This window comes from Elaeis guineensis, chromosome 6 (genome assembly GCF_000442705.2).
Source record: "Elaeis guineensis isolate ETL-2024a chromosome 6, EG11, whole genome shotgun sequence".
Classification (NCBI taxonomy): domain Eukaryota; kingdom Viridiplantae; phylum Streptophyta; class Magnoliopsida; order Arecales; family Arecaceae; genus Elaeis; species Elaeis guineensis.
In genome coordinates this window covers 73,842,877-73,852,870 of record NC_025998.2, presented here as the reverse complement: position 1 = coordinate 73,852,870, position 9,994 = coordinate 73,842,877, and the positions used below count along the sequence as shown (strand labels likewise).

General features: G+C 36.2%; 1 non-coding gene across 1 annotated transcript; it reads right to left on the bottom strand.

Annotated features, from left to right (window-relative positions):
- Positions 1-1,357: 1,357 nt before the first annotated feature.
- LOC140858988 (small nucleolar RNA R71) lies at positions 1,358-1,463 on the bottom strand. Its single transcript, XR_012142389.1, has one exon. It is a non-coding gene; the product is annotated as a small nucleolar RNA R71 (small nucleolar RNA).
- Between the last annotated feature and the right edge of the window lie 8,531 nt (positions 1,464-9,994).

Here is a 9,994-nt window from a genome sequence, read left to right as displayed (position 1 = left end):
AAAATAATACTTCTGTCTTTTAATCTCAACTTAGCCCAAGGTCCCTGAGGATACGATCTCGACTCATCCTACCTACATAGTGAGTAGAGTTATTTTTGGTGCTATCAATGACTATGCATCAAATTTTGACACTGTTACCGGGGATCTTGGCATAGTTGAATTAAAAAAAAAAAATACTGACATTTCATAACACTTAACTAAAATAGCGTAACCTCAAATATAAAAATTTCTAACTTGATTGGACACCTTGTTTCTTTGCATTGCATCTCCATAATTAACTTTAAGGGCGCAACCCATTAACTAAGATAAGGTGAGGATTTGATCACCCTTCCTTGGCCCATAAATCACTCCCTTGCATTTGCATAACCTAGACCTTAATCTAAAATTAATTAGACGTTGACCCCTAAGGATTTTGAGCTCAATAGGATAAGAAAGCTCTAGAGTTGAACCGAGTGCGGATTGGTTAATTGCTCGGTGTCTAAGGCAAGTGGTTAAAGAAAGTGGTTTTCAATTGGTTTCGTTGACTGACCTGGCCAACTCAGTTGGTGTCTAAGGAAAGCAACGAGCAGGGAACCTCCCACATCTTATGCTTATCTGGCCGAGTCAGTTAGTCAGTCTTGAGCTTAGAGTGCTTAAAGGCGGTCTTGGAAGTTAGGAGCTGTCTAGATTTAAGTTAACCTTAGGATAGAGAGTCTATGCTTGTTTAAGTTGATTGCAATTAACATCTAAACATTAACTAATTTCTCCATTTTCATAGATTTAAAATTCTTAGGTTCTTTTCTTTAGATTTTCTTCATTCTTTTCTCACTTTATTATAAATATATATATATATTATAAAAACTAAAAGTTTCTATGTTTGCTCTAAAGTATAATTGTAAGGTGTATGCTTGGCCGTAGATCGTTACGACCAGAAATCCAACCTTTTGATCCAGAAATAGAAAGAACCTTTAGAGCCAACAGATGTAAAAATATGGACCAAAATCAGGAGAATGATCCATCCAGGCAATTGAAAGAGTACTTTACTCCTTCCACATATACCTACTCTCCTTGTATTCAAGTGCCCCCTGTGGAGGCCACTCAATATGAAATTAAGTCCAGTATAATTCAAATGTTACCTTCATTTTATGGACTTAGTAATGAGGACCCTTATAAACATCTTGAAGAATTTCTTGAGATATGCTCAACTGTCAAAATTCACAACTTCTCCGATGATGCTCTTAGGTTAAAATTATTTTCTTTCTCACTTAAGGACAAAGCCAAATACTGGCTACATACTTTGGATTCCATGACTATATCAACCTGGGACCAGCTGCAAGGAGAGTTTCTCAAGAAATATTTTTCCATAGGAAAAGCTAATCAAATGAGGAAAGCCATAACTAGTTTTTTCCAATTAGATGGACAAATATTTCATGAAACATGGGAGAGATTAAAGGACCTTATTAGAAAATTTTCCCACCATGCTGTACCCAAGTGGCAGTTAATCCAATGTTTTTATGATGGGCTATCTGAAAGACATCGACAAATGGTCGATGCATCATGTGGTGGGACATTCATGCTGAAAAGTGAGGATGAGGCATGGCAACTGTTTGAAATTTTAAGTGAAAATTCATTACATCATATGTCTGCCTCTATTAGAGATAAACTCATGTTAAACCCAAAGAGAGGTGGAATATATGAAGTAGGAAATGCCATAGATATCCATCATAAGGTAGATGAATTGTCTCAAAAGTTAGATCGATTATTAAGTATAGGACAGTCACCTTCTCCATCTTGTCAGATACAAGATATATGTGCATTGTGTTCGAGCCCCACTCATTGTGTGAATGATTGTCCGGTTGCACCATAGTTTCCTGAACATGTACAAGAACAAGTCCATCAAGCCCAAACTACTCATAGATCAGGGAACAACCCCTATTCTAGTACGTACAATCCGGGATGGAGAAACCATCCGAATTTCTCATGGAAATCACAACCAGTGGTTCCTCCGGTGCAACAAAGATCAGGTTACTCGGATGTAACTTTTAGGCATCCATCCCAGCCACAATACCAGAACCCTCCTCAACCCACTCCGAGTACTCATAGCTCGGCTTTCGAAGAAAAGGTACTGCAAGCACTTAAAGGACTAGAAATGAATACCCAACTCCTTCACTCCCATACGCAATCAATAGCAAAGCTAGAGACCCAGATAGGTTAGCTAGCAACAGCTTTTAGTAGGAGGGAAGAAGGCAAATTACCTAGTTAGCCTATTAATAACCCAAAAAGACAGTACATGGCTGAAAGCTCCATTGGTCTTGAAACTTTTTTCGAACATGCCAAATCGATCATGACCCTTTGAAGCGAAAAAATCTTAAATCAACCTGAAGTAATCCAACAACAAGAGCAACCAATTCTAGCTACAACAGAAAAGAAGAAATCTGAAGAGAGGAAAGAACCTGTTAACCCAGCACCTGCACCTAAAGCTCCATTTCTCAGTGCTTTAGAATCCTCTCTGCCTCTTGATAAGAAGAGTATAAAAATGAATGAAATGTTGGAACTATTTAAACAGGTCCAGATAAACTTACCTCTTCTCGATGCCATTAAGCAAGTTCCGACCTATGCCAAATTTCTAAAGGACCTGTGTACACAGAAACGAAAATCAAAAGCACAAATACCAAGAAAAATCCACCTAACTAAGCAGGCCAGCTCAGTTTTCTAGCAAATTACCCCACCCAAACTGAAAGATGCAGGTACCTAATTATTTCTTGTGTCATAGGGAACCTCACGATTAAGAAGGCATTATTAGATTTGGGTGCAAGTGTCAACCTTCTCTCGAGCTTTATATATGACCTATTTGGATTTGGAGAGTTAAAACCCACGATAGTGACCTTATAACTAGCAGACCGATCCATTAAGGTACCCCGTGGAATGCTGGAAGACGTATTGGTGAAAGTAGATGAATTTTACTTTCCTGTTGACTTTCTTGTGCTGGATATGGAATCTGACAGCAACCCCAACCAAATACCAATCATCCTAGGTAGACCCTTCTTAGCAACTGCTAATGCTTGTATAAATTGTAGGATCGAAGTTATGGATGTATCTTTCGAAAATAAGAAGCTAAGGTTGAATATTTTCAATGCATCTTTGGGACCACCTGTGTATGACCATAATGAGATCAACTTGTTAGAGGAAGTTATAGAAGATAAAGCTCCTACCTTGCTCAACTCAGATCCTTTACAGGCATGCCTAACACATTTTGGAATGGATAATTTTGATATTGATGGATACACTGAAGAAATACATGCTTTGCTAGAACCTCCCAATTTTAGCACCAATCCCCCTTGGACTGTAAAGTACGAGCAATTACCAATTCAATCAAGCCCTCTGGTACCATCCTTAGAAGCACCACCTACTCTAGAGCTAAAGCCTCTTCCTGCCATGCTAAAATATTCATTTCTTGGATCCAATGATACCCTTCCAGTGATCATTGCGTCTGACCTAACCAATGATCAAGAAGACAAACTTGTCGGGGTACTCAAAAAGCATAAAGAGGCTATAGGGTGGTCAATTGCCAATTTGAAGGGTATAGATCCTTCTGTTTGCATGCATCATATTCACTGCGAGGTTGAGGCAAAACCACATAGGGACATGCAATAAAGATTGAATCCGAATATGCGGGAAGTCGTGAAAAAGAAAGTAGTGAAATGGCTAGATGCTGGAATTATCTACCCAATTTCAGATAGCCAGTGGGTTAGTCCAACCCAAGTAGTACCTAAGAAGTCAGGTATTACCGTAATAGAAAATGATGAGGGTGAGTTAATTCCTACTCATGCAACAACTGGTTGGCGAGTATGTGTGGACTACCAAAAGCTGAATGCCGTTACTAGGAAAGATCATTTTTCTTTGCCTTTTATTGACCAAATTTTAGAATGGCTAGTAGGATAAAGTTTTTTCTATTTTCTAGATGAATATTCGGGATATAACCAGATCCCGATATTTCCTGCTGATCAAGAAAAGACTACCTTCACATGCCCTTATGGAACATTTGCATTTAGACGTATGCCATTCGGTCTCTGCAATGTACCAGCCACTTTTCAACGGTGCATTTTGGCCATCTTTTCTGATATGGTCGACAAATATCTTGAAGTTTTTATAGATAATTTTTCTGTGTTTGGAATCACCTTTGAGGATTGTCTCCATAATCTTTCCAAAGTTCTTAAACGATGTATGGAGACAAATCTTGTCCTAAGTTGGGAAAAGAGCCATTTCATGGTGCGGAAAGGAATTGTATTAGGACATATTATTTTTGAAAGAGGGATCGACACTCATGTTAAGATTCAAACAGGAATAGGATAGACACTCTTTTAGCATCTGACTGAAGACGTTAAACTTAGCGCTTGTTGGGAGGCAACCCAATGATTTCATATTTTTTTTTTACTTTACTGCAGCTGCAGGAATTTAGAACACGAACCTAGTAATCAATGAAGCTATCTTCAACTTCTGAAGCAAAATTATCCCAGGTGCACTCTCTCCTTTTATTTTCTTTGCTTTCCTACTCCATTGAGGATAATGTAGATTAAGTTGGGGGGGAAGGAAATTAATCAAATCCTCGAGTATGGTCAGAAATAATTTATTTTGTGTATCCAAATTTTATTTTGATTAAGAGTCAATTAGGCATCCTAATCAATGAATGATTAATGGTCAAGATAATTTTAGAGATACTGAGGAATAAATTATTAAGAAAACCCAATGAATGGTAGGGTTTAGACTAGACCAAATTTTAGGAGTGATTCTACAATCCTCTTCTTACTGATCTCAATAAAGAATCTGCTTCATGAGAGATTGGGTGGAAAGCTTGAGGTATACAAAAATTCTTCTTAAAATTTTTATTTAAAAAAAAATATTGGTTTTCTACTGAGTAACTGGGCCCCTTCGCCTAAGTAAGTATTGTGGTTCACATAAAAAGGTGGGCATTATTTAAAAAAAAATAATAAAATAAAAATAAAAATAAAAAAGTAGTGGATAATAAGGGGACTAAATTGCAAGAAGATAATAAACCTCTCTCACATTAAGTTAGAGGATTTAAAGAGTAAAGTGGGGAGTTGGTGAAAGAAAAGCTCTTGAAATTTCTCTAGTTAATACTCAGCCAATAATTGGATCAAATTGATAATCCAATGAAGTATTTCTTTAATGGTCTGACCAGGTATGCCTAACCTAACTTTTTATTCAAGATTGAGTCGGTACACAATGCTGAAATATCTATTTTACTCGAGGATGAGCAAAATTTAAGTTGGAGGGTGTGATAAACACTTAATTTAAGTCATTTAAAGTAAAAAATTATATTTAATTTATTTTATTTATTAATAATTTGATGCTTCCTTTTATGTTTTACAGGAAAAGTGATCACTGATACAAAGAGTCCAATTTGCAGATCAAAAAGACTCAAATTTGAAGAAAATTAGACTTAAAATAAAATTTAAATAAAAGAAGGATGCATATGGTATAATAGAAAATGAAGATACTATGCAAAGAATCCAAAAAGGATATAGGCATCATTTTAAAGAAACAAAAGTTTCTTTTTATAATTTGAAGTGTAAACAGCTAATGTCATGCGGCATGGGTTCACGCGGTCGTGCGGGCAGGCGCGGACGCATGGGCGGGCGCAGCATCGCGGCAGCGAGCGTGGCATCGGGCGTGGCAAGCGCGGGACAGTGGGTTTGCAGGGAATTTGGCATGGCGGACATAGTGGCGAGGGATCTAAAAATTAAAGGAAAAAAATTAATTCTTGAAAATACTTCAAGAGGAAAAATTTGTATTTTTTTTATCTGCTTGTGATCTTTCCATCTCATCCATCCATCTTTTAGTTTTTAATATTTTTTTTAGTCCCACATCGGAAAACCATGTAAAACTCCTCCCTCCTAACACCTATAAAAAGGCTTTTGTACTCCCATTGGAGGGGGAGCCCAGAAATTCTTCTAGAGCCTTGCATAGAGAAAAAAAAGGGACTACTCCATGAGTAGCTAGGCTAGCAGTCGTGGGAGTGGAGAAGAAATTTTGTAATGACACAGAGATGGTTTATTGTTCTAAACTTTCTTGTATTTCTTTATATGCAATAAAGATTATGCTTTTTATTTAAATCATCATGAGTTCTTTATTTGCTCTCTTTCATATGCTTTTATTTATGCTTTCCTGTTAGATTAATATTAGGAATAACTTTTACTTTTCGGAGATGCACCGTGATCTACGGGTACAGGGCATGCCGAGGAAAGAAGAGTTATTTACCTAGTACTTTTTGAAGATACATCGTGATCTACGGGTACGAGGCATGCCGAGAAAAGATAGGTATTTTTTTAAGATTAATTGCATCTATTTAATTAAAAGAAAAGAGATACAACTCTACTAGTGTAAAATTAATTCAAAACTCCTGAGCTCTTTATTTTTTAATTACATCAATTTTAAGATAATTTATTTTCTAAATCAAAACAATGCTTCTGTCTTTTAATCTCAACTTAGCCCAAGGTCCCTGAGGATATGATCTCGACTCATCCTACCTACGTAGTGAGTAGAGTTATTTTTGGTGCTATCAATGACTATGCATCAGAGTTCGAAGACTACAAATCAAGGATGGGTATACAATACTGTACCGATTGGCTTTAGTCCAAGTGGAAGTTGTTAAGAATTATTTTTTAAAGTCAATTGTCAGTCTATTGATGGTGGTACTTATCATTATAATTATACATAAATTATTGAATTAATAAATATTATTTAATTTTTTCATCACTGTGTACATCTCATTTTGAACTTCTGTTATGTGATAAAATTTTTAGGACTATTTGATTCGATATAGGAGGATATATTGTTTAGTCCTTAAATAAGTTCGTGATCAAATGATATGCTATTACTAGGATGATAGACATATCAAGTGTAGGTCGTTGTATGCCATTTAGGTTGGTTGTCCTCTTAATCAAGGAGCATGGAGATGCTGGTATGGCATGCAGATAAAATATAGGAGTATATTTCACTGAACGTGACCAACTTTGGAGTACTCTGCTGTCAAGAGTCACTCCGAAGAGATATAGGTATAAGTGTCCTTCTGATCTGAGATCACCACGATGACTTACAAACAACTCACTATGCTTTGGTGTCGAACTATCTAAATTTTTAATTCAGTGATGAAAGATTTCTGGGCATAGTCAAGTACTTGTGAAGTCGGTGTATGAGTCAAGATGGAATTGACCCCTCCAAATAAGTAGGAGTTAATATATCAGTGTGTTTCAATTCAGTAAAACCTTGGCCGGGATAATCCATGTGATGAATTTTGAAAATTGAAATACAATGTGGATGACCATATCAGGGTTGGCAGTTAAATCCTAAATCACCTTGAGCATTTGGGTCAAAGAGATGAATTATACGGTAACTATATTCAAATACGTTCTTGAGTGTGGCTTAGCATACATTCGGCCTATCCGGACGTCGGGTACCATTGCTAGATGGTTACTCCGATTGGTATAGAAATCAGTTCCTATGCTGTTGGCTTAAGTTCAAACCTATGGGATCACACACATTAAAAGTTTTTCTCTAATTACATGGCTAATCTGAAGAGTTTCAGTCAATGGAGACTCTACTGAAGAGTTCCACTAGACGGGGACTCTGCTGAAGAGTCCCACTAGACGGGGACTCTAAAGAAGAGTCCCACTAGTCTTAGATTTTATCATTAATGGAGGATTAATTAGTGATTAAATTACTAATTAGCTCAATTTGATTGAGCATTAAAGTTTGGATCTAGTCTGATTGAATTTGATTCAATCAAGTCAAGTCTGATTAGGTTATGAGATGACCTAATTGGTAAGGAAGAAATGATCCTGATTTGATCGGATCTATAGCTCAATTAATTTATTGATTTGATCAAGTTTAATTGAGATTATAGGAGCCTAATTAGATTAGGTTCATCATGTTGTATTTGGATCTAATTGGATTGGGTTTGAAAGAAATCTAATTGGTTAAACCTTAGAGTCCCAAATGAATAGGACTCTATCCCTTATGCCACCTAAATTATCTCACATCTTTTCTCACCACACAAAATTAGTTTGTATGTAAGAAAATCAGAAAATAATTTTTTTTTTATCATCTATTGGATAGAAATTGATTGATTTTGATTTGAATTCAAATTAGTTTAAATTTTAACTTAAAATCTTATCCATATCCTTCTACAGTTGGCTGCTTTTGAAGGGGTCTATTGTGTATGAAACAAAGAAGTTTTTCTAATTGATTTTTATATCTAATTTTCTTTGATAAGTCCTTCTTTAAGTTAGATAAGGGTGAAAAAAATTTAGAGTCAAATTGAAATTCAAAAGAGTTTGAATTGCAACAAACTCCAGCCCTTATTCTGTTTTATCTAATTTGTGCGACAACCATAAAAAGGCTGCAATTTTGTGTGCCAAAAGAGGAGAGCTTTTCATTGTGAGATACCAAAGAGAAAGAGGGTCGAAAATACCTTTTTGGGATGTGAGGATTGGATGGGTTTCCTTCTTCCTTGGTGTGAAAAAAAGAGGAGACCGTTCTCCTTTTGGGTAAGAGACCTAGAACTGTTCTAGATTTTTGGGTGAGAAAAAAACTAAAGAGAAGAGAGTCTTCATCTAATTTTTCTCTACCATCTAGTATCTTTTTTTGATCCATCTTCGACATTGAAAAGATTCGAAGTGATTGAAGAAGGAGATCAAGTCAGATCTGCCATCAAAAGCTGACTGCACAAGCTGGCACTCCCACGGATGGTTGATTGGTCTGAGGGGCTTCGTGTGGACCTTCTGTAGAGGCTGGATGCTTGTACGACTACTCGATATCAGTGAGAGCTTCATGGCATCGATCATCAACCCATGAAAAGGTGATGAGTTTGAAACTCTACCGACATAGTCTAAAGGTTATATCAAATTTATGGCATCGATGTGATCGATGTAGTTTTCTATTTTATTTCAGATTTTATGTATAAATTTTTTATATTATAGATCTTTAATGATAGTTTAGATCTGATCTAAGGTATGTTTAGAAGATTAAAATATTTAATCTTTTATTATTCTACTATAAAATTTTAAAAATACATACTTTGAACTATCTATTTTTTTTTTAGTTATAGCCACCACCCTTTCGCTCTGATCACTATTAGATAGTGATTAATTGATGGGATCAAATTTTGATAGCTGGTATCGAAAGTTCAAAATAATCTTGGAGCACGAATGGATCTTGTATGTGTTGACAGATTCGGTATCCGAGGAGCCAGCTCTGAAAGCACGTAGTACGATCAGAGACACTTATCAGAAGTAGCTCAATGATCGAACTACGGTTTATTGTATTATGCTGGTAGTAATGAATGATGAGTTCAGCCATCATTTTGAGAATGCTCAGTCATAGGACATGTTGTAAATATTGAATGAGTTCTTTGGCACATCCAACGACGTTGAGAGGCACAAGACTAGTTGTACTATCTTCAATGCTTGAATGAGAGAAGGAGCATGAGTCACTAATCATGTACTATATATGATCAAGATGATTGAGCACCTAAGCAAGCTCGACTTTTTCCTACATGAACAGTTAGGAAAAGATACCATTCTGAATGCTCTGCCCAAGTCCTACCTCGCTTTTCTTACTCATTTTTTAATGACAAAGCCTGTGGTCAACTACCACGATTTGCTAGGATTGCTATAAAACTTTGAGAAGGATCACCAGCTCTACAAGGAGTCAGTGAATATTGTAGGAGGGTCTTCTTCTGGAGGATGATCTTTTAAGAAAGAAAAGAAGAATAAGAAAAATAAAAAAAGGATGCAAAGTACTGGGGCACCAAAATTTAGTCAGACCAAGAAACCCAAGTCAGATCAGAGTTAGACAGAATGCTTCTACTATAAGAAGCAGAAGCACTGAAAGAGAAATTATCCTTAGTACATTGCCTACTTGGATCTGAGCAGGTTGAGAAAGAAGCAAGTTATTGCTGGATAAGGTAATTATATAATAACACCTTATAACTTTT